The sequence below is a fragment of the Phyllobates terribilis genome, unplaced genomic scaffold (genome assembly GCF_046119375.1).
Source record: "Phyllobates terribilis strain yellow unplaced genomic scaffold, ASM4611937v1 Scaffold_4__5_contigs__length_816908805, whole genome shotgun sequence".
NCBI classification, from domain to species: Eukaryota; Metazoa; Chordata; class Amphibia; order Anura; family Dendrobatidae; genus Phyllobates; species Phyllobates terribilis.
The window spans coordinates 108,389,520-108,415,916 of NW_027362764.1; positions in this window are offsets into that span (position 1 = coordinate 108,389,520).

The following is a 26,397-nucleotide window of genomic DNA, read 5'->3' on the forward strand; positions in this document are numbered from 1 at the left end:
GAGACTGCGGCCCATGCAACCTGAGAAGAAAGGACCATGCCAGCCAGAAAACTCCCCTGCAGCCCATCATCACCAAGCAGCCACTAGAACTGGTAGCCCTGGACCATGTGAAGCTGGCTCCAAGTAGGTCCGGGTACGTCTACGCCCTCACCATCGTAGACCACTACTCCCGGTTCCTGGTGGTGGTCCCTGTCAAGGACTTAACAGCTCAGACAGCAGCTAGAGCCTTCCAGCAGCACTTCTGTCGTCCACACGGGTATCCGGAGCAAGTGTTGACTGACCAAGGTGCAGCCTTCAAAGCGGGGGTCTTCCAGGAGTTCTGCAACCTGTATGGCTGCAAGAAGATAAGGACAACGCCCTATCACCCCCAAACCAACGGATTGTGCGAGAAGATGAACCAGGTGGTGATAGACTTGCTGAAAACGTTGCCCCTGGAAGAACGCAGTCTGTGGCCTGAAAAACTGCCTGATCTGGTGGACTTGTATAACCACATCCCAGTAAATTCCACCAACTGCACCCCGGCTTACCTAATGAGAGCAAGACCTGGTAAGCTGCCTATTGACCTGGATATGGGAGTCCTGACACCTGAGGACACCTTGCCAGAGGCAGACTGGGATACAGAATGGCAGCAGCAGTACCGGAAAGTGCAGTAGAGTGTTGAGAGAAGTCTGTCTCAAGCAAGAGGAAGGCAAGAGAGGACTTACAGCCAGCATGCTCCCCCTGTTCCCCTGGCACCTGGAGAGCAGGTCTTGAAGAGGAAGAGGCGGCTCCATAAGTTGGATAACCAGTGGGAGAAAGACCCGTACACAGTACGGCTCTCAAGTCATGAAAATCCGAAAGTATGAATTATCAGTAAGGATGGAGGAGAGACCACAGCCACTGTCTCCAGAGACCACCTGAAGAAGTGTCCCGAGCAGCTGCAAAGCACTGATGAAGACCAAGATAGCCCTCAACCCGCAGAGGAAAGGGAAGAAATGGTCAGTACAGTACTCGGAGAATTTCCCCGGTCCTGGACACAAATTAACAACGCTATTGTGGTACCCATCCTTACCTTTCTCCAGTCAGCCCCTCAATGGCCTACAGAAGAGCAAGTAGTGTTGAGAGAGCAACCAGCCCCGGAGGCAGAAGATTCCATACCAGCAGCCCAGGAGAATCAACCCTCTGCTAATAGTGAGCCGGCCGTGCCCGTGGTAAGCCTAAGAGTACGCAGAAAGCTGCCCAACCTACCCGTAACATCTCCAAACACCTGTAGTGCAGACACTAGCGAGCCCACTACACAAGGGGTGGAAACAGGGGACCCAGAAAGAACACCACCAGATAGTGTGTTACGTAGGTCAACCAGGAGCACCAAGGGTCAAATACCAGCCTGCTGGAGAATTTAAAAATGATATATACCTGTATATTGCAAATGTTGAAATGTTTTATGTTTGTTGCATGAATAATAATTATGTTTCTCAAGTTACCCGACAGGGTCTATGGACTGACAGGTTATGGACAATGAATAACCGGAACTGTACCTTGTAAATAGTTGCACCTGTAAAGTGCCCCCTTTTTGTGCCAGACCACAGAACAAAAACCGGTGGAGGTGGCTGAAGACGTGGTCCAACGCCGGATCATCGATGCCCTGTAGCCACCCCAGGGCCTACGTGGAGGGTTTGGGACGGGTCCCTCAAAATACATCTTGGGTGACATGGACACCTGGTTACGGAAGCGCCGTGACCTATAAAGACTGAACTCCTTGTACATATGTTGATGTGTTATTGCTTATATCCTGTTATGTATGTTTTCATAAAATGTGTTTAGTCCCGGAGTACTAAAATTTACCAGGGGGGAATGTGGCACCCCAGGGGGTCTGGTTGCCACAGTGGTAGAAATACCATGTCTGAGAGCGAGCATGGGTTTTCCTGGTCAGGAGCACTATTGCATGCAACGCCTCCTGCCCCAGTCCAGGGAGGGGAGGAACCTGCCCTTCATAAACTGGATCTGGGGCGGGGTTAGGGGAGTTGAGTCGAGTAGTTCCAGAGAAAGGGACAGAGGAGCAGCAAGGAGTTCTGTAGGAGACAGGAGCTGAAGACCAGGGACTGGAGCTAGCAGAGCTCGTCCTGGCTGAAGACGCAGAGAACCGGACACCGGAGTCCGAGGCTGTGAGGATATCCACATCCAGCAGCAGAAACCACCTGGCAGGGGATTTCAGGTCCTCTGGCCATAGAAAGCCCGGAGGCTCAGTCACACGCAAGGGACCGGCACCGCCATCGAGGAGCGGAAGGTACCAAAGGCCCCAAGTCACCAGCCATACAGGTGAGCACCACACGGTACACTCAGGGACGTGGGCTACTACCAGACTACATCAGGGTAGCCAGGAAGAGTGAAGTCAGATGGGAAGGCCTACACCTCCATCTGGCCAGGGGGACTCTTGTTCGCTCACAGACTGACCAGGCCTCTAATGTTAGCCAGTACTCCCGGCAGGGCCTTCTTCATTACCAACAGTAAAGACCCAGAACTGCACTGCACGGACTCTGAGTCATTTCTGCTGCGCCCATGCACCACAACGCTCACCATCTGCACACACTGCCCTGAGGCTATACCCCTCCCGTGGGGAGTTATACTACCCTCTGCTGCGCACACAACATCAGCCTCAGCGGTCTGCCCCGCAGCGGCGGTTCTCAGTGATCGCAATCCACGGGTGGCGTAGTCGGAACATTTAAACATTAAAAAAGCAAATAAACAGATCCGCCACTGGTTTGACCACCCTGAGCCATTGGACCGGGTCGCCGCCACGGAGACTACAACCCCTAGCATTACACAGAGACCCGGCTCCGGGTATTCCCCCACACACAGCCCAGGGGGGCGTCACATGTATCAGTGCAGACTTTCATGCACCGTTGACTGATGCATCAACTATTCCATCTGTCTGCCTGCCAGTCCGTTGCCTGTCTTCCAGACCATTCTGCTGCCACCAAGAGAAATGGACCACACACTGCCAGAAATCGCCTCTCTGTCCGTCATGTCTTGGCCTTAAACTTCCAAGCATTTTATGGTCTGACATCTTATCTTTCTACCATGCTGCTCCTGTTGCAGCCACTGCACAAATCACTATATTATGGGATTTGTCCTAATTCCTTGAAAAAAAAATACATGTAAGTGGCTTCCTGTCCCCTGCTTTTCCCCAGTCTATTTGATATCAGAGTGTCCTCCTTTGGAGTACAGATGATGGCAGTGATGGGTCAGCACCTATTTGCTGAACATTGTTCTGATAAGCACAACACTCAGAGGAGGACAAAAAGTGCTGACCCTCTCACTGCCAGCATCTGTACTCCAAATGAATATTTTTTTACAGCTGTGCAACTGAATGTAGGCAAATAGTCTATGGAAAAGCAGGATTTGGGAAGTCACTTAAATAAATGCATATGATTTTTTTACAGGAATAAAGACAAATCCTTTAATACAATGATTTGCAAAGTTTCATAGCAAGTGCCGTGGAGCAAAGATGGATGGTCCGGCTGTCGAACTATGAATTTACCATCAAATACCGGGCGGGACGCACAAATGCCAATGCAGACGCCCTGTCCAGGATGCCGAACTTGCCGGACGGAGGGGAAGATCCAGAAGAACTGGAAGAGATTGAACTCCCTGCGTTCCACCATCATGGGATTACTCAGTGTTTCCACTGTGTAAGGGACAAGCACTCTGCCACGTTCAATCCCTTACCCCACTACAGCTGGGTGGAGACGCAAGACAGTGACCCAGCCGTCCACCTGGTAAAAGAGATGCTGACAGAGGCTGATGCCCGCCTTGACCCAGACACTCCGGAAGAGACCAAACAGCTGTGGAAAGAGAAGAGTAAACTGTTTCTCTACAAGGGGAAGCTGTGCCGGAGAATTGTCAACTCCCGGACACATGAGCTGACCTGGCAGGTAGTGGTCCCGAGACGAGACGCGGCTATGGTCCTGGAGGCATACCACGACGAAGCAGGGCACTTTGGATGGAAGAAGTTGGAGTTCCTGTTGCGTGAATGGTTCTTCTGGGTAGGCATGAGAGGTGCCATTGAGAGATGGTGCAGAGACTGCGGCCCATGCAACCTGAGAAGAAAGGACCATGCCAGCCAGAAGACTCCCCTGCAGCCCATCATCACCAAGCAGCCACTAGAACTGGTAGCCCTGGACCATGTGAAGCTGGCTCCAAGTAGGTCCGGGTACGTCTACGCCCTCACCATCGTAGACCACTACTCCCGGTTCCTGGTGGTGGTCCCTGTCAAGGACTTAACAGCTCAGACAGCAGCTAGAGCCTTCCAGCAGCACTTCTGTCATCCACACGGGTATCCGGAGCAAGTGTTGACTGACCAAGGTGCAGCCTTCAAAGCGGGGGTCTTCCAGGAGTTCTGCAACCTGTATGGCTGCAAGAAGATAAGGACAACGCCCTATCACCCCCAAACCAACGGATTGTGCGAGAAGATGAACCAGGTGGTGATAGACTTGCTGAAAACGTTGCCCCTGGAAGAACGCAGTCTGTGGCCTGAAAAACTGCCTGATCTGGTGGACTTGTATAACCACATCCCAGTAAATTCCACCAACTGCACCCCGGCTTACCTAATGAGAGCAAGACCTGGTAAGCTGCCTATTGACCTGGATATGGGAGTCCTGACACCTGAGGACACCTTGCCAGAGGCAGACTGGGATACAGAATGGCAGCAGCAGTACCGGAAAGTGCAGTAGAGTGTTGAGAGAAGTCTGTCTCAAGCAAGAGGAAGGCAAGAGAGGACTTACAGCCAGCATGCTCCCCCTGTTCCCCTGGCACCTGGAGAGCAGGTCTTGAAGAGGAAGAGGCGGCTCCATAAGTTGGATAACCAGTGGGAGAAAGACCCGTACACAGTACGGCCCTCAAGTCATGAAAATCCGAAAGTATGAATTATCAGTAAGGATGGAGGAGAGACCACAGCCACTGTCTCCAGAGACCACCTGAAGAAGTGTCCCGAGCAGCTGCAAAGCACTGATGAAGACCAAGATAGCCCTCAATCCGCAGAGGAAAGGGAAGAAATGGTCAGTACAGTACTCGGAGAATTTCCCCGGTCCTGGACACAAATTAACAACGCTATTGTGGTACCCATCCTTACCTTTCTCCAGTCAGCCCCTCAATGGCCTACAGAAGAGCAAGTAGTGTTGAGAGAGCAACCAGCCCCGGAGGCAGAAGATTCCATACCAGCAGCCCAGGAGAATCAACCCTCTGCTAATAGTGAGCCGGCCGTGCCCGTGGTAAGCCTAAGAGTACGCAGAAAGCTGCCCAACCTACCCGTAACATCTCCAAACACCTGTAGTGCAGACACTAGCGAGCCCACTACACAAGGGGTGGAAACAGGGGACCCAGAAAGAACACCACCAGATAGTGTGTTACGTAGGTCAACCAGGAGCACCAAGGGTCAAATACCAGCCTGCTGGAGAATTTAAAAATGATATATACCTGTATATTGCAAATGTTGAAATGTTTTATGTTTGTTGCATGAATAATAATTATGTTTCTCAAGTTACCCGACAGGGTCTATGGACTGACAGGTTATGGACAATGAATAACCGGAACTGTACCTTGTAAATAGTTGCACTTGTAAAGTGCCCCCTTTTTGTGCCAGACCACAGAACAAAAACCAGTGGAGGTGGCTGAAGACGTGGTCCAACGCCGGATCATCGATGCCCTGTAGCCACCCCAGGGCCTACGTGGAGGGTTTGGGACGGGTCCCTCAAAATACATCTTGGGTGACATGGACACCTGGTTACGGAAGCGCCGTGACCTATAAAGACTGAACTCCTTGTACATATGTTGATGTGTTATTGCTTCTATCCTGTTATGTATGTTTTCATAAAATGTGTTTAGTCCCGGAGTACTAAAATTTACCAGGGGGGAATGTGGCACCCCAGGGGGTCTGGTTGCCACAGTGGTAGAAATACCATGTCTGAGAGCGAGCATGGGTTTTCCTGGTCAGGAGCACTATTGCATGCAACGCCTCCTGCCCCAGTCCAGGGAGGGGAGGAACCTGCCCTTCATAAACTGGATCTGGGGCGGGGTTAGGGGAGTTGAGTCGAGTAGTTCCAGAGAAAGGGACAGAGGAGCAGCAAGGAGTTCTGTAGGAGACAGGAGCTGAAGACCAGGGACTGGAGCTAGCAGAGCTCGTCCTGGCTGAAGACGCAGAGAACCGGACACCGGAGTCCGAGGCTGTGAGGATATCCACATCCAGCAGCAGAAACCTCCTGGCAGGGGATTTCAGGTCCTCTGGCCATAGAAAGCCCGGAGGCTCAGTCACACGCAAGGGACCAGCACCGCCATCGAGGAGCGGAAGGTACCAAAGGCCCCAAGTCACCAGCCATACAGGTGAGCACCACACGGTACACTCAGGGACGTGGGCTACTACCAGACTACATCAGGGTAGCCAGGAAGAGTGAAGTCAGATGGGAAGGCCTACACCTCCACCTGGCCAGGGGGACTCTTGTTCGCTCACAGACTGACCAGGCCTCTAATGTTAGCCAGTACTCCCGGCAGGGCCTTCTTCATTACCAACAGTAAAGACCCAGAACTGCACTGCACGGACTCTGAGTCATTTCTGCTGCGCCCATGCACCACAACCCTCACCATCTGCACACACTGCCCTGAGGCTATACCCCTCCCGTGGGGAGTTATACTACCCTCTGCTGCGCACACAACATCAGCCTCAGCGGTCTGCCCCGCAGCGGCGGTTCTCAGTGACCGCAATCCACGGGTGGCGTAGTCGGAACATTTAAACATTAAAAAAGCAAATAAACAGATCCGCCACTGGTTTGACCACCCTGAGCCATTGGACCGGGTCGCCGCCACGGAGACTACAACCCCTAGCATTACACAGAGACCCGGCTCCGGGTATTCCCCCACACACAGCCCAGGGGGCGCGTCACATGTATCAGTGCAGACTTTCATGCACCGTTGACTGATGCATCAACTATTCCATCTGTCTGCCTGCCAGTCCGTTGCCTGTCTTCCAGACCATTCTGCTGCCACCAAGAGAAATGGACCACACACTGCCAGAAATCGCCTCCCTGTCCGTCATGTCTTGGCCTTAAACTTCCAAGCATTTTATGGTCTGACATCTTATCTTTCTACCATGCTGCTTCTGTTGCAGCCACTGCACAAATCACTATATTATGGGATTTGTCCTAATTCCTTGAAAAAAAAATACATGTAAGTGGCTTCCTGTCCCCTGCTTTTCCCCAGTCTATTTGATATCAGAGTGTCCTCCTTTGGAGTACAGATGATGGCAGTGATGGGTCAGCACCTATTTGCTGAACATTGTTCTGATAAGCACAACACTCAGAGGAGGACAAAAAGTGCTGACCCTCTCACTGCCAGCATCTGTACTCCAAATGAATATTTTTTTACAGCTGTGCAACTGAATGTAGGCAAATAGTCTATGGAAAAGCAGGATTTGGGAAGTCACTTAAATAAATGTGACGCGCCCCTGGGCCTGTGTCGCGCTGCGTTGCGCACGCGGGAGCTTACCCGGAGCCGGATCTCTTGAGGGTTGTAGTCTCGTGGCGGTGACCCGGTCCGTGCCCAGGGAGTCAAACTGAGCGGCGATGTAACAGCGGTAGATGCAGGACGACTACGCCACCCGTTGAATGCAGCTATGGAGCTGCCGCTGCAGGACAGTCCGCTGAGGCCGGTGGATGGATGGTGCAGCGTAGATGGTATAACCCCCAACGGGAGGGGTATGGCCTCAGGGCAGCAGATGTGGATGATGGGGGTAGCAGGAACCACTCAGAGACGGTGCGGTGTAATTCAGGGTCTTTACTGGTAACAACGATAGACCCTCCCGGAGTACTTGCTAGTGAACGGGGCCTGGTCAGTCCTTGAGCAGATGGGATCTCCCCTGGCCAGGCGGAGTTGTAGGCCTCCCAAACTGACTGTACTCTTCTGGCTACCTTGCTAGAAGCGGATATAAGTAGCCCACGTCCCTGAGTGTACCGTGTGGTGCTCACCCGTATGGCCGGTGACTCGGGGCCTTCTAATGGCTTCCGCTCCACGATGGCGGTGCTGGTCCCACGCGTGTGACCGTGCCTTCGGGTTTCTGGGCCTGAGGACCTGAAATCCCCTGCCGGTCGGCTTCTGCTGCTGGGTAAGAGTTAGTCCCCACAGCCTCGGACGCCGGGTCCGGTAAGAAAGCTTCTCAGTCAGGGCGAGCTCTGCAGCTGCCAGCCCCTGACTCGTAGTAGTATTGCTCCCACTGAGCTTCTGCTGTTTCTTCCTATGCTGCTTCTCTGTCTCTACTCTCCTTGACTCCTAACCCTGCTTCAGCCCCGGGTTTATATAGGGGAAGTTCTTCCCCTCCCAAGACTGGGCAGGAGGTGTGGCATGCACAGGATCCCTGACCAAAGGACCTCCCACCTGCTCTCAGACATAACATCTCTATCACTGTGGCAACCAGACCCCTGGGGTGTCACATTCCCCCCTAGTGAAATTTAGTACTCCGGGACTAAACATATTTTAGAAAAACATAACAAGATAAAAACAATAATAATACAATAAGAAAAACATATAAAGATGGTTACGGCATGTCCGTAACCGGGTGCAGTCTTTGAAGAAAGCAAGGTGTCCATTTCACCAAAACAGGGAGACGTAACCAGGTAGGGGTCTGTCCTACCCCGAGTCCTTAACAGTCTCTAGTCCATCCTGGGTTACGCTCCAACTATGTACAAGGATTCCCGGTAGATCCACCAAGGATTCCTAAAAATAACTGGAAACACAAAATTATACACAAGCAACAATACACAGATAAACATAAATAAAACAATTTATACACTTCAAATCCTCCAGCGTGCGGGTAACTGGCCTCTAGTGGCCCTAGTGGACCTACGGAGCTGACTGTCTGGCCCTGAACTACAGGGTGTAGGAGCTGTCAAGGGTAAACTGGGCAGCTGTCTACCGGCTCTTTGTCTCACTAGGGGTACGGCAGGCTCACTATAAGCAGAGGGTTGATCCTCCTGTTCTGCTTGTGTGGAATCTTCTGCCTCCTGGACCGGCTGTTCTTCCAGCTCTACCTGTTGCTCCGTAGGTGCTTGGGATGCTGGTTGGAGGAAGGTGAGTACGGGTACCACAACTGCACCATTGACTTGAGTCCAAGACCGAGGGAAGTCCCCGAGCACAGTACTAACCATATCTTCCCTTTCCTCTACGGGTCGATGGTCTTCTTGTTCCTCTTCAGGGTTCCTCAGTTGTTCGGGACACTTCTTCAGGTGGTCCCGGGATACAATGGCTGTGGTTTCCCCTCCGTCTTTACTGATGGTACAAACCTTCGGGTTCTCGTGGCTTGAGGGCAGTACGGTGTACGGGTCCTTCTCCCACTGGTCGTCCAACTTGTGGAGCCGTCTCTTCCTCTTCAAGACCTGCTCTCCGGGTACCAGGGGAACAGCGGGAGCATACTGGTTGTAAGTTTTCTCTTGTCTTTCCCTAGCCTGACAGAGACTTCGCTCCACGCTCTCCTGTACTCTCCGGTACTGCTGCTGCCTCTCTGTGTCCCAGTCTGTTTCTGGTGAAGTGTCCTCGGGTGTCAGGACTCCCATTTCCAGGTCAACAGGTAACTTACCAGGTCTTGCCCTCATTAGGTAAGCCGGGGTACAGTTGGTGGAACCTACCGGGATGTGGTTGTATAGGTCCACCAGATCGGGCAACTTCTCAGGCCACAGACTGCGTTCTTCCAGGGGCAACGTTTTTAGAAGATCCATTACCACCTGGTTCATTTTCTCACAAAGTCCATTAGTTTGCGGATGGTAGGGTGTCGTCCTTATCTTCCGGCAGCCATACAGATTGCAGAATTCCTGGAAGACCTCCGCTTCAAAGGCAGGTCCCTGGTCCGTCAGCACTTGGTCCGGGTACCCGTGTGGACGGCAAAAGTGCTGCTGGAAGGCTCTAGCTGCTGTTTGAGCCGTTAAGTCCTTGACGGGGACGACAACCAGAAACCGGGAGTAATGATCCACGATGGTTAACGCATAGACGTAGCCACTTCTGCTTGGGGTCAGTTTTACATGATCCAAGGCTACCAGTTCCAACGGTTGCCGGGTGACGATGGACTGCAGGGGAGTCTTCTGGCTGGCACGGTCCTTCCTTCTCAGGTTGCACGGGCCACAGTCTCTGCACCACTTCTCGATGGTTCCCCTCATGCCTACCCAGTGGAACCGCTCGCGCAGCAGGAACTCCAGCTTCTTCCACCCGAAGTGTCCAGCTCCGTCGTGGTATGCCTCCATCACCATGGCTGCGTCTCTTCGTGGCACCACTACTTGCCAGAGTAATTCATGCGTCCGGGAGTTAACCATTCTGCGGCACAACTTCCCTTTGTAAAGGAACAGTCGACTCTTCTCTGCCCATAGTTGTTTGGCTTCCTCCGGAGCGTCTGGTTCAAGGCGAGCCTCCGGCCGAGTCAGCATCTCCTTCACCAGTCGGACGGCAGGGTCGCTGTCTTGCGTTTCCGCCCAGTTGTAGTGGGGTAAGGGGTTCAACGTAGCAGCCTGCTTACTCCTTACCCGGTGGGAATACTGGATAGTCCCATGACGGTGGAACGCAGGGAGTTCAACTTCTTCCAGTCCCTCCGGATCTTCTCCTCCGTCCGGCAGGTTGGGCATCCTGGACAGGGCGTCCGCGTTGGTATTGGAGCGTCCTGCCCGGTATTTGATTGTGAACTCGTAGTTGGACAGACGGGCCATCCACCTCTGCTCCAGGGCACCGAGTCTTGCCGTGTCCAGGTGTGTCAACGGGTTGTTATCCGTGTACACGGTGAACCGGGAAGAAGCGAGGTAATGCTTAAAGTGCTCGGTGACTGCCCATACTACGGCCAGGAACTCTAACTTAAATGAGCTGTAATTCTCGGGGTTCCTTTCGGTGGGTCGCAGTTTTCGGCTGGCGTAGGCGATTACTCGTTCCTTCCCCTGCTGGATCTGGGACAGTACGGCTCCTAGCCCGATGTTACTGGCGTCGGTGTAGAGGATAAAGGGCTGGCTATAATCCGGGTACGCCAGGATTTCGTCCCCCGTGAGGGCCATCTTCAGCTGGCGGAAGGACTCTTCTTCCAGCTCCTCCCATTTGAAGGGCGACTTCTGGTTCTTGGCCTTCCGGGACTGGCCTATCAGGAGGTCCTGCATAGGTGCTGCCTTTTTGGTGAAACCGGGAATAAACCTTCGGTAGTAGCCTACCAACCCGAGGAACTGCCGCACTTCTTTTACGCTGGAGGGGCTTGGCCATTCCTTAATTGCGGTGATCTTATCAGGGTCGGGAGCCACTCCGTCAGCGCTCACCACGTGTCCCAGGTACTGCACCTTTGGTTTCAGGAGATGACACTTGGAGGGTTTCACCTTTAGGCCGTAACTTGCCAGAGCTTCGAACACTTCTGCCAGGTGTTTCAGGTGGTCCTCATACGTCTTGGAATATACGATGACATCGTCCAGGTACAACAGGACCGTCTCGAAGTTTCTGTGGCCCAGACAACACTCCATTAGTCGTTGGAAGGTTCCCGGTGCGTTGCAGAGTCCGAACGGCATGCAGGTGAACTCGCTAAGTCCCATCGGGGTGGTGAATGCGGTCTTCTCCCGGTCCGCCTCTGCTACAGGAACCTGCCAGTACCCGCTAGTGAGATCCAAGGTAGAGAAGAAGTTAGCAGATCTTAAAGCAGCCAATGACTCCTCTATCCTTGGTAAGGGGTACGCATCCTTGTGTGTGATACGATTGATTTTCCGGTAATCTACACACATCCTCATGGTGTTGTCTTTCTTTCGGACTAAGACTAGTGGAGCTGCCCAGGGGCTACAGCTATCCCTGATCACCCCAGCCTCCTTCATGTCTCTAAGCATCCCCTTGGCGTGTTGGTAGTGGGCAGGGGGTACGGGTCGATACCTCTCTTTTATAGGAGGATGGTCTCCCGTGGGGATGTGGTGTTCTACCCCCTTGACTCGCCCGAAGTCTAACGGGTGTTTACTGAACACTCTCTCGTACTCCTGAACCACCCGATAGACTCCTTGTTTCTGGTGTGCGGGAGTGGAGTCAGTACCCAGATGTAGTTGCTGACACCAGTCCTCCATGTTTTTCTTAGAGCCGTTACCTTCCTCCGGGTGAGATGGAGGCAAGGGTTCCACAGATTGTATAGAATTTTGGTTAATGGTATATAATTTGGCTAGCGTGGCATACCGGGGCAGGTACACTTCCCTCTCCCCGATATTTATTATGCGAACGGGCACCCTCCCATGGCGTACATCAACCACCCCCCGTGCTGTCAAAATGGTGGGCCTACTGTCCGAGTAAACTGGTTCTACCATTGCCTGGTAATCTCTACCTCTCAGACCAATAGCTGCCCGGCACCAAATCATCATTTCACTTTTTGGGGGCATGGCAATAGGAAAAGGGTCACACATTCTTACGCTACCAATCTCACCGCCGGAGAGTTCCACCTGTTGCCGTCGCATCAGTGCCCGGATCTCTTTCTGGAGCACCCGCTGCTCGCCGGAGCTGGCGTTCTTGGCAACCTGCTGTAAAAGGAAAATCACCTCTGCAAGACAATTTTCAATTACATTAGTTCCTAGAGTTATTTTTGGGTGACTCTCATGTTTGTTAATATCTACAATGATCAGTCCCTGTGCTGCCAGTTCGACTCTACCGATTTTGATGGTCACCTCTTTAAATCCGATCTGTGGCACGGGCTGGCCATTGCTGGCGATGATACTCAAGTCGTCGTCAGGGTAGCGGGTAATATCCGAGTCATTCCAGTACTGCTTAAAGAGCACGTACGGGATGGTGGTGACCTGTGACCCGGTGTCCAGTAGGGCACTCATGGGAATGCCATCCAGTACCACAGGCAAGACTGGACGTCCTCCCACATATCTGTCGCGCCAGTTCGATGGGCCTGGTGATCTTTTTCCTGGGGGTTGGCCCTCTACCCCAGGTTGTGCCCGTTTAAAGAACAGTACCTTGCCATATGTCCAGGTTGATTGCAGCGGCGGCAGATGGGTCGTCCGTCCTCGCTGTATCGGTCACTGGGTCTTCCTCTGGCCGGTGGGGTCCTCCTTGGTCGACGCCACGGGATGTCCTCCGGTCCAGATGCCAGCTGGATCTTCCCTGGGGTGGAAGCCTGTAAAGACTGCACAGTTCGGGTTAGCGCAGCAACGCTCTTAGCTAGCTCTTGGACCTGATGGTGTAGGTCTGGAGCCGGGTCATTGTCCAAAGCCTGCGCATCAGCTCCCACAGGCCCTGCCGACAAGGGCGCCGCCTCCTGGTGGTAAGTGATAGCAGGGCGCTTGTGGGTCACAACGCCACCCGGTGCCGGTTCTCGGAGCACCCGGATGGCTCTGTCCTTGAACTGTGCAAAGCCCAGATGGGGATCCTGTAAGGCCATTGCCCGCAACTGGGTTCGGTGGGTATTACAATACAGTCCCTCTATAAACTGTTCGGTCAACAGCCTGTCCTCGTTTCCCACTCCATCAGGGTCGGTCTGCTTAATGGCCCTCAGGGCCTCTTGTAGGTTTAGTGCATAGTCCCTTATACTCTCATGCGCTCGCTGCTTGCACCCGTAGAATCTAAGCTTAATCTCGGCTGAGGTGTGGGTATCAAAGGTGTCCTTCAGCCGGGTTAGTATCCCTGCGACAGTCTTCCTCCCAGGTGGCCAGGATTTTACTTCCCTTTTGGCTGCCCCGGTTAGTTGGGCCACCAGGATGCTCACTTTTTGCTCTTCTGTGAGGGGGTACACCTGGAAGAGGCTATCCAGCTTTTCTCTAAAGTCATGCAGGGTATGTGACTCCCCTGAGTACTGGGGTAGCCAAGCTGCTCCCGGGATATAGGGCATGGTGAAGGGCATAACTGCAGCAGCGGTAGCGCTGGCTGGGGTTGAGGCAGTGAAGCTCTCCTCCGTATCCGACATCTTCCTCCCCCCTAGTGGACCGTGGCCTACCTTGCGATGATCCTGTTCCGTAGGCCGCGGCTCCGCAGTGGATCGTCAGGGTTGAGGACCTTCCGTCGCGCTCCTGTGACGTCGGCGTCTGCTGGGCTCCTTCCAGGACCTTACGCAACGTCCGGACGTGAGGCGGGGCTTCAGTTCTCGCGCGCTTTCGGAGTCCACGCCCCTCTTCTTCCCGCGCGGCGTCCTCAAGATGGCGTCCAATGGCGGGAAAACTCCACAGATGGCGGGAAGAAGGCAGAAGATGGCGCCGGATGGCGGGAAACTTCACCGATGGCGGGAGGAAGGCTGAAGATGGCGCCGGATGGCGGGAATCTTCACCACAGGTAAGTTTGAAAAGTCTCTTTTTCAGGCACGCAGTACCCGGTGGTTGCGGGCACGAAATCCTGCCGACTACGCCAAAGTTGACGCGCCCCTGGGCCTGTGTCGCGCTGCGTTGCGCACGCGGGAGCTTACCCGGAGCCGGATCTCTTGAGGGTTGTAGTCTCGTGGCGGTGACCCGGTCCGTGCCCAGGGAGTCAAACTGAGCGGCGATGTAACAGCGGTAGATGCAGGACGACTACGCCACCCGTTGAATGCAGCTATGGAGCTGCCGCTGCAGGACAGTCCGCTGAGGCCGGTGGATGGATGGTGCAGCGTAGATGGTATAACCCCCAACGGGAGGGGTATGGCCTCAGGGCAGCAGATGTGGATGATGGGGGTAGCAGGAACCACTCAGAGACGGTGCGGTGTAATTCAGGGTCTTTACTGGTAACAACGATAGACCCTCCCGGAGTACTTGCTAGTGAACGGGGCCTGGTCAGTCCTTGAGCAGATGGGATCTCCCCTGGCCAGGCGGAGTTGTAGGCCTCCCAAACTGACTGTACTCTTCTGGCTACCTTGCTAGAAGCGGATATAAGTAGCCCACGTCCCTGAGTGTACCGTGTGGTGCTCACCCGTATGGCCGGTGACTCGGGGCCTTCTAATGGCTTCCGCTCCACGATGGCGGTGCTGGTCCCACGCGTGTGACCGTGCCTTTGGGTTTCTGGGCCTGAGGACCTGAAATCCCCTGCCGGTCGGCTTCTGCTGCTGGGTAAGAGTTAGTCCCCACAGCCTCGGACGCCGGGTCCGGTAAGAAAGCTTCTCAGTCAGGGCGAGCTCTGCAGCTGCCAGCCCCTGACTCGTAGTAGTATTGCTCCCACTGAGCTTCTGCTGTTTCTTCCTATGCTGCTTCTCTGTCTCTACTCTCCTTGACTCCTAACCCTGCTTCAGCCCCGGGTTTATATAGGGGAAGTTCTTCCCCTCCCAAGACTGGGCAGGAGGTGTGGCATGCACAGGATCCCTGACCAAAGGACCTCCCACCTGCTCTCAGACATAACATCTCTATCACTGTGGCAACCAGACCCCTGGGGTGTCACAAATGCATATGATTTTTTTACAGGAATAAAGACAAATCCTTTAATACAATGATTTGCAAAGTTTCATAAATTTCCATGCTGGCCAAAATAATTTTTATTTTAAATGAAAGTTAATTACTCCATAAAGGGAATCTGTCTAGAGGTTCTTGCTATGTAATCTGAAAGCAGTATGATGTAGGGGCAGAGACCCTTATTCCAGCGATGTGTCACTCGCTAGGTTGTGTATGGCTGTGTCAATAAATTAGTGTTTTATAAGCAGGAGATTATCAGTACAGGACTAGGTGTCAGGTGAAACCTAGTCAACTGTTCCATGTAACCCCGCCCTCACCACTGTTTAGCAGTTGCCAATATAGGGTGTAAACATAAAGCTGCCAATCAGTGGTGAGGGCGTGGTTATTCAGAGCTCAGTATTTGAAGCTCTGCTAGATCTGCAGGAGAGAAAATTATGACTCATTGCTGGAATCACAGTCCCAGGCCCTAAATCTTGCTACTCTCAGATTCAGGCCATGGCTCCACTGTCAGTATTTGGTCAGTATTTTTTCTCAGGAGTGGGAGACAAAACCAGGAGTGGGTGATAATGAAGAATTGGTGACTTGTTTCTATTATACCTTCTCTCTGATTGTTCCTCACCTGGTTTTAGCTCCCATTCCTGAGAAAAAATACTGACCAAATACTGATAGTGGGGCTGTGGCCTTAATAGGAAAAACTTTAAAATCATTTAAAATTAAGGAGAGAAAAAATTATGCCATGACCCATTAGATGATGTCAGTTTATTATGGTGGTGATGATGGTGTTATACTGTGGCAAAACATGGAGCCACTGCAACTTTATATTATGATTATAAAGAATGACTGTTATGGCTGTGAAATAGGAGGATTGTTCAGAACAATTGACTCAAACTGACGATGTCACTGCCAGAGGTAACTTCATCCTACTGTGACTGTGTAATTTCTCATAATCTATAATGTCTATGTTTTCCCCTCACTAATATGCTTCCCAGAGGCAAACTACTGCCCTATTGGCTGGTGCCTACCGTTCTGCTAATGACCTAAGACTAATCTTAATAATCCGAACCTCTCACTCCTGTCTCCAAGAATTCTTGAGAGCTGCACCAATTCTCTGGAATGCACTACCCCGGACAATTCGACTAATTCTCAATACCCAGTTTTATGCGTGGCCTATCACCTCACCTCACTTATCTAACTATTCCCATCTTGCCCTTCCAAAATTTTCCTCAGAATCTGGTCCCTCGTAACATCTGTGTTACCCACCCCCCATGCACTTAATAGCATTTTGGATCTGTACTTGTACACATACTGTCGGGTGACCAGTTCATTAATACCATACCTCCCAACTTTTGAAGAAGAGAAAGAGGGACAGATGATAAATAAATTTTGGCCACACCCCAATCCATGCCCAATTACAATTTCTTTCTATTTTAGCAGCAGGAGAATTTGTCAGATGGGCGCTGGTAATGAGGAGCATTCAGCAGACGGCCCTCATTCCCAATCCTGGTATGCATGGCCTCCTCATCCCCAATCCTGGTATGCATGGCACCCCTCATCCCCAATCCTGGTATGCATGACCCCCTCAGACTCAATCTTGGTATGCATGCCACCCCTCAGACCCAATCCTTTTATGCATGGCACCCCTCATCCCCAATACTGATATACATGGCCTCCCATCACTGCACACATGAAAAAAATAAACAATTCTACTCAGCTTCCTTCCCCCCCTCTGCTCTGCTCCAACGCTGCGCCTTGTCTGCCAGCAGCTCATGTTAGCATCTGAGCAGCGCATGACGTCACTGCCATGCGCCCTCAGATGCCGAGGTGAGCTGCGGGGATATTCACTACTCTCCACGCCGGGACTATGGATGTGGAGAGGAGTGAATAGTCATTCTCCTTAATAGCACACACAGCAGCGGCCGACCATACAATACAAGCACTTCTTACTATTCACCTTTCATGTCTCCACCATTTCCTCATAAATTGTGGCTTGTGAGCAGGAACCTCACTCCTCTTGGTAACTGTTGAATTATGTGTTAATCTGTAATATCTTCATTGTCTGTAGAAGTCCCCTTTGAAATGTAAAGTGTTGGGGAATATGTTGGTGCTATAGAAATGAAAATTATTATAATAATTATTATCCTTGGAAAGGGTTCACTCATAAGAACATGGCCACGAATAAAGAATGGAATCTCAACATCCTCCAAGAACAACGTCCAATGATCCAGGAGCAATTTGGGATGAACAATGCTTTTTCCAGTATGATTTAGACCATATCAAAAGGTAAAAATGATAACTAAGTGTCTCAGTGAAGAAAACATTGAAGTTTTGCATTCATGGCAGGAAACTTCCCAGATCTCAATCCCATTGCAAACCTGGGGTTAATCCTCATGCGGTTGGTGGAATAACAAATATACATAAATTGTCATAATCTCCAAGCAATGATTAGACAAGAATGGGCAGTCATCAGTCAGAATTTGGCCCAGAAGCTCATATTCATTTGCCAGGTCAAAGGGCAGAAGTCTTAAAAAATAAGGGTCAACACTGTAAATATTGAGTCTTTCCATAAACTTGATGGATTTGGCAATAAAAGTGTAAAAACTTATGAAATGTTGATAATTGCACTTCAGTAACTGTCGCAACATCCAACTAAATCTAAAAACACTGAAGCAGCAAACAGTGAAGACCAAAATTTGTGTCAGTCTCAAAACTTTTAGCCTCGAGTATATGATTTCCACCGAAAATTGATGACTGATGTCAAGGAAGTTTGAAGGGGAAGATGGGCAAAGCAGGTTGAGTCTGGAAGAGAACAGAGAGGTTAGGAGGAAGGATGAAGGGCTTAGAGTAGTCCAAAGGGGACAACCAGATCTGGGGGAGAGTGAGATGAGCTGGAGGAGTAATAGAGAGCTCTGGAGAGTACAAAGGGCTCAGGATGGAACAGAGGAGTCAGGGTGGAGTGATGTGACACAAGAAAGAGGGGTCTGGTGGGAGGCCAAAGAAGCTGAAGGACACGTAGGGTCTGAAAAAGACAAAAGGATCTGGAGGAGAATGATATGATCTGGAGGACTACAGAGAGGATCTGGAGGAGGAGTATATGGGTCTCATGAGTACAAAAGGCTCGGGACAGAACAAAGAAGTCAGAAAGACAGAGTCCTAAAGATAGACACAAGAGGGTTAAAAGGCGACTGAAGGGCTTTGAGGAGAAAAGAAATCTCTGGAGATCACGGAGGGGTTTCGGCAATATTTAATTCTCCTCTATCCTAGTAGTAATATTTACATTCACATCCAGATCTGAATGTTTCTGAAAGAATTTGCTCTTGTGTAATTGCAACATACAACACACACAATAACACAATAAAGTAAATGTAATGGTACCTGAAAATGTGACATGAAGTATCGAATATATTGTAGCTGCAGCTCCAGAAGTGAATGGCGTACGAAGCGCAAAGTCATAGAAACACCGCAGCTGCAGCTCTGGATGTGATTGCAGTAGGGGATTTTTATTCTGGAAGATGCTGGGAGCTGAATCTGTAAGATGTAGGTCACAAGTAGGACACTTGACCATTGGGACAGACAGCTGTTATAGGACCTGAGAGCTTATATTACTTAGTGCTAAACTTCTTTTTCCCTTCAGTCGAGTAAGACAGGTCCAGTAAGACAAGTACCCAACTCAGTGTCCGGCACAATGGTCAAGAAGTCTAATAGTGACCCCGAGCTCACAGGTTCACTTTGTATCAAATGAAAATCATTAAAATGCACTAAAAGTGCTGAGAGTAAAGAAAAATTGATTAGAAATAAATTAGCCAGTGAATTTAAACAGCAATTAGCCCTATATGTTTTTCTCCACCATTGTAAGAAGTTAACAACTCTAATTTGGGGGATGCTGGGGCTTGGGCTGGTGAGGTGTGGACTCTGGATCACTAGTAGGACTCTAGACCATTGTACCAGATGCTGAGCTGATTCCATCTTACTGAACTGAATGTATTAAAATCTGATGAGAGCGGAAGCATTAACAATAAGTAACGGAAATACTCAGCTCCTCTCACAGCTGAGTGTCTGGCACAATGGTGAAGAGTCCAACTAGTGACCCAGATCTTTCCTGTTCATCTCCCACCATTGTTAAAAGTAAATACAAGTTGAGTGTTTAATGTATTGAAGCTGAGCATGTAACCTTATTAAAACTTCTTTGGGAGTGTAGTCCCAATTTTAATGATTTACTTAAAAAAACAGACTGATCACTTTGATTTTCAATGATATTAGTGATTGCTGGTGATTTTCACAGATTTTCACTGAATTCATCAGATTCAAATCAATGTGACCAAATTTGGCTGACTTTGTTGTTATCATAGGAAAATAGGCAGGATGGGCTTACTTGTGAACAACAATAGTGCAAATAAGTAGAAATCACCAGGATGCACTAATAGTGAAAGCTCAGAATTTCTTTTCGTGTTACAGTTCCCATTCTCAGCAGCTATTAATATGCCCAGCGCAGTATGAGAGGGAACCAGTCAAGTACAACAAGGTGCCACCTCATAGTCTGGCACAATGGGTAAGAGACCCACTAGTGATCTGTCACTGGTTCAACTCCCTGCAGCATAAAGATCATGAATTTTACACTATTGAAGCAGAACATATAGGGTTAATTTTGTTGCTTTAAAAGTCAACTGGAAAATGTATTTTAAATACATTTTTCTTGATTTTCACCAATGTTAGTGCATTTTAAAGTTTTTCACCTGATTCAATGTCATGATTTATTCAAAAAGAAAAAAAAGGGCGCTCACTGTGATTTTCACTGATATTAGTGCTTCTGGTGATTTTCACTGATTTTCACTGAATTACAAAAAAGAAAAGGAAAAAAAAAACGAAACCAGAGCCTCAGAATATATAAAGATATAAGTTCACAAGTTTATTATAAATAGGCAAACAAAAAAGGGGGTTATGTGTACAAAATATGCGAAGTATAAAATAACCCACCCCACATGGCACGACTTCAAGACAGGTCCTATATTCCACCCGATAAGATCATATATATATAGTAACATATAAAAGATAAAGACGTCACTATGGTAAGAAAGATCCACATTGTGCATTCATTTAAATGTCCATATAATAGTGCGCATAACAAAATTGTTGTGCAATTGTTGGAAACGCAATATATCAATATTAGTTCATAAGTGGCTAAATGGATGCACCTAGTGTTATCCACTGCCCTCTACTGCCTCCAACTCTAATCTACAGTCATTCATAGCACGGTAATATTATACATACCAAGGGCATCAAAGGATCACAGGGCAGTCGAGGGGAAATAACAGGTCCGTCCAGAGAGTGCACACGTGGGGCGGGGAAAGCCCCGACGCGCGTTTCATTTTTTTCCTTTTCTGTTTTGTATACCTTTTTTGACGATGGAGCTTATTCAGTCCAATATTAGGTAGTATTAATTATAGAGCTTATAATAGTCTATATATATATATATACTCATATGGTGATTTATATACTACCTTGCCCATGAAGTGTGTTTATTCTATTGTTTATGCTGTGTTTTGCACAGGCTTGGTCCTTTCTGGTGATATGGACTATAGGGCTAAGGAGAAGTCCTGGCTCACACAAATTGATCAGGCCTTTGGGGGTGATGTGACAGATGGCCGGGCGGTGGCTGATCAGAGATTGGAAGAGAAATCAACGTTTATCCAAAATCTATTAATTAAAAGAACAAAACTTTGGTGGAACAAGGCGTTTTTGGGAAAATATATTACCCGCCAAATGATCCCGCGTGGTTTACGAATACGTGTTACTCCTACATTTATGGTAGAAGATGAAGTTTTCATTACTAAATGGGAGGAAATATGTACTAATTGTTCATTATCTTTGATGCAATTGCTAGTGAATTTGAATTCTCAATCTATTTCGGAGTTGGATGCCCAGATTGATACTGCACAAGCTGACTTTAGATCTAACTGTCCAACGGAGAAACTGTCCAACTTTGAAATACAAATTGAAAAAATACTTGACTCCACTGACAAAAAGATTCATGAGGTTCAGGTGTCCAAATTTAGGCATTTTTTTGATGGTGGTCTCCATGATCTCTTCCCCACAGAGGAGGAACAGGCTGCGGTGAGAACACTTGAGGATCTAGCCAGTGAACACAACACTCCAATTGGAGGTAAGATCCCAGACTCGATACGTCCTCGCTCAAGGAAATTTCCCCCCCTGACGACATGCCCTAATGTGGAACTTTTCGTTAAAATTGTCGCAGAGGAATTTCTGACATTGCCTCGTTATATTCCCCGCGACAATCTATCTAAGGAGGAACGTGATAGGTTGGAGGTCTTACAGAAGCTGCCTGACATTGTGATTAAACCCGCAGATAAAGGGGGGAATATTGTCATATGGCCTAGGCAGATGTATGAGAGAGAGGCATATAGACAACTAAATAATAAGATCTGTTACAAAAAACTGACATATAACCCCCTTATCTCATATACGGCAGACCTTAAATTGATTATTAATCGGGCTGTAGTTGATCAAATTATCACTCAGGAATTGGCTTCTGCCCTTTTTGTAACTGAACCGACTATTTCTACATTTTACCTCCTACCTAAGATCCATAAAGAAGCGGCTACGCCTCCTGGTCGTCCAATTATTTCGGGTAGGGGAAATTTCCTTGAGCATGTCAATAAGTGGATTGACTCGCATCTGCAGCCACTGGTTGAATGCCTACCCTCCTTTCTAAAGGACACTGGTGAACTATTGAGGAAGGTGGATGGGCTATATATTGAAGACGATACTATCCTGGTGGCTGCGGATGTTGAGTCACTCTACACAAATATCAGACATGTTGATGGTCTCGCAGCTGTTAAATTCTTTTTGGGCACCTCTTCCTTACCTACATCATTACAGGCCTTTATTCTAGAGTTACTCACATTTGCTTTGAGTCATAATTTTTTTACGTTTAAGGGGTCCTTTTTCCTGCAGCTCCAGGGGACAGCCATGGGCGCGGCCTATGCGCCCGCCTATGTTAATCTGTTCCTTGGGCTGTGGGAAAGGGACCTCTGCCTGTCTGATCACGGGGTGTCGATGTACCGCGTCCTTTTTTGGACGCGCTACATCGATGACATCCTCATGATCTGGCAGGGCTCTGAAGCATCATTACAAAAATTTATGGATCAATTGAATCTTAATGATTTCAATATACACCTTACTTACCAATCTAACATACGGCAGGTTGAATTTTTGGATGTATCATTGAGACGGGATGATACTAACTGTTTGCAAACTACTTTGTTTCGTAAACCTACCTCCACCAACATGCTTTTGCATGCTAAATCTGCACACCCTAAACATATGACGCAATCTGTTCCGGTAGGGCAGTTCCTCCGTATTCGGAGGATCTGCTCCACTGATGCCGATTTTGAGAGACAAGCCATAGAACTCAAGGAGAGATTCTATGCCAGAGGATATAGCCACTGTATGGTTAAGAAGGCGTATAATAGGGCTAAATTTGTTCCTCGACATGAGTTAATATATGACAGCAAAAATATAAGGGATGGCAATGAGAAGGTGAGGTTCGTAACCAATTTTCACTCCCAATTTTCACGTATGAGGAAGATTTTAGCCCGGTCATGGCACATTCTTAAAGCTGATAATATTTTATCAAAATTTGTTTCGGATAGACCATCTATTTCCATCAGGCGTTCCAGGAATCTACGGGATCATTTGGTACATTCCCATTATGAGGGTCCAAAGGTTTCTACCTTTTTGGATGGGCAGACGAAAAAAAGTGGATGTGCTCCCTGTGGTCGGTGCGTAGCATGACCAAATATTGATAAATGTGACACTTTCTTTAAATCTGACGGGTCTAAAATCTATAATATCAATAGATCAATTACCTGCACCACTAAGTATGTGATATATTTTGCCACCTGCCCTTGTGGACTGGTATATGTGGGCATGACCACCCGTCAGTTTAAGGTTCGTGTTCGTGAACATGTTCTGGGAATTATTGCTGCGGCCGACCAAACGGACACGTCCACTTTAAAGACCATACCTCGTCACTTCAGGACCCACCATAATTGTGATGCCTCTGGATTTAAAGTTAGGGGTATCGATTGTATTATGCCCAATATACGAGGTGGTAGAATGGGACTTAGACTTGCCCAAATGGAGTCCCGTTGGATCTGGACTCTTGATACCTTGCACCCCAATGGATTAAATGAAAGTATTAGTTATTCCCCCTTTCTCTAGTCAGCCTACATGCTCGTGGATACATTAAATACGTGCATATATCGATATGTATGTTTTTGTATCTTTACATCTATAACTGGCCTAATATGCTTGAGGTTTTGTTTTTAATTTTTAATTGTGTTTTATTACCCTTGATTTACTTGTTTCTTTTTGTGTCATGTAGGACCTTTTTTTCTTCTTCTTTTGCTATTATCTTTGCATTTCGTTGGGATCTTCGCCCCCTTCTCATCAAGTCTTTATGTCCTGATGGGACTATGAGTGAATATATACTATGGATGAATATGGACAAGAGAGGAATACATGCACCAATGTTTTATGTGGCTTATATACCTATGGCCTTTTTATATATTTATCCCATTGTATAATATTTACTAATGACCTCTATGATATGTTAATGGATAAGTATATACATCTATATCTATGTAAAGGAATGTGGTTGTATTCCCCATGTGAATATTGGTGACTGTTTAGATATATATATCTCTGTACTCACACCCAAATAGGGGTTCTCTTTGACCTTGATGTAGGTTAACTGTAGGTGACCCTAAACACATTGATGTGATGTGCTGAGATCGTTCACTTCGTTTGCGATAGACCCTGTAGTTGAAATTCTTGCTCTTTCACTATGCACGAAGTCCTATGTGTATTTACATTACTTAAGACCAGGCACGCATGCGCACTAAGTGGGTCTCGGCGCTTTCCGGCTCTCCGTGTCTTGATTGGCGTTCGGCGCCGGGGCCCCTTTTTGCCCCGCCTCCGGATGTCATGTGACGCGGACGCCGGCCGGCGTCTTGTTCCCCATGGTGACGCATGCGTCACTTCTGGTCTTCAGTGCCGTGCGGCACTTATAAATTCTGACACACTGTTTCAGTTATACGCCCCCTGACGAAGGGAAGACCGAAACGCGCGTCGGGGCTTTCCCCGCCCCACGTGTGCACTCTCTGGACGGACCTGTTATTTCCCCTCGACTGCCCTGTGATCCTTTGATGCCCTTGGTATGTATAATATTACCGTGCTATGAATGACTGTAGATTAGAGTTGGAGGCAGTAGAGGGCAGTGGATAACACTAGGTGCATCCATTTAGCCACTTATGAACTAATATTGATATATTGCGTTTCCAACAATTGCACAACAATTTTGTTATGCGCACTATTATATGGACATTTAAATGAATGCCCAATGTGGATCTTTCTTACCATAGTGACGTCTTTATCTTTTATATGTTACTATATATATATGATCTTATCGGGTGGAATATAGGACCTGTCTTGAAGTCGTGCCATGTGGGGTGGGTTATTTTATACTTCGCATATTTTGTACACATAACCCCCTTTTTTGTTTGCCTATTTATAATAAACTTGTGAACTTATATCTTTATATATTCTGAGGCTCTGGTTTCGTTTTTTTTTTTTTTTTTTCCTTTTCTGTTTTTTTTTTTTTTCCTTTTCTGTTTTGTATACCTTTTTTGACGATGGAGCTTATTCAGTCCAATATTAGGTAGTATTAATTATAGAGCTTATAATAGTCTATATATATATATACTCATATGGTGATTTATATACTACCTTGCCCATGAAGTGTGTTTTTTCACTGAATTAGTCTGATTCAAATCAATTTGGCTGAATTTGGCTGAATTTGCTGATTTCATAGAAAAATAGACAAGATGGGATTACTTGTAAACAGTAATAGTGCAAATAGTGCAAATTAGTGCAAAACATCAGGATAAATTAATATTAGTGCAAATCCACCTCCCCCATGAATCATTTGAATGAGGTGAAAATCATTAAAAAAAGACCTACTAGATTTTAATAGCAATCAGTAAGACCATATTTTATTCTCCTTTATTGTAAGCTTCCAGTAAGTTTATGCTGATGAACACCAGGAGTCAAACCTGTGAACAGTAGGTCACTAGCAGGACACTTAACCATTGTCCTAAACACTGAGCTGGTTTCTTTTAGTAATGGATTAGTTCCCTGTCTTATTACATTCTTCGTACTAATTGCTAATGAGAAACCAACTGAGTAAAAGCAATTCTCAGCTCTCTTAACAGCTGAGTTTCTGGCACAATGGTTAAGAGATCACATAGTATCCTGGATCTCACTGGTTTGATACCATAGGTTCTCAAGAAAAAAGATAAGTTGTATTTAAAATAATAAAGCAGAAGACATGAAATTAATAGTGATTTCTTTAAAAGTCACTTGGAAAATCTATTTCAAATAATTTTTTTGTTTATTTCCGCCAATTTTAGTGCATTTTAATGATTTTCGCCTGATTCAAATAAGGATTAAATTTAAAAAAAGGGGAGGGTTTTGCACTAATATTAGTGAATCCTGGTGATTTGCACTAATTTGTACTATTGTTGTTCCCAAGTATTCCATCTTGCCTATTTTCCTATGAAATCAATAAAATCAGCCGAATTCAGTCACGTTGATTCGAATCAGATGAATTCAGTGAAAATCTGTGCAAATCACCAGGAATCACTAATATCAGTAAAATCACAGTGATCACCCTGCTTTTTTTATATAAATTATGACCTGAATCAGTTAAAAATTATTAAAATGCACAAAAATTGGTGAAAATCAAGTACGATATATTGGAAAATAATCTCCCAGTACTTTTCAGAAACATTAATTAACCTTTACATATTCTGCTCTAATATTGTAAATATTCAATGTCTTTATTCTTGAGAATGTGGGGAGTTGAACTGGGGAGATCAGAGTTAGAGATACTATGCAGGTCTCCTAACTATTGTGCCAGACACAATCTAGAATTTCTTTTATTTATCATAGCAGTTCCCATTCTCAT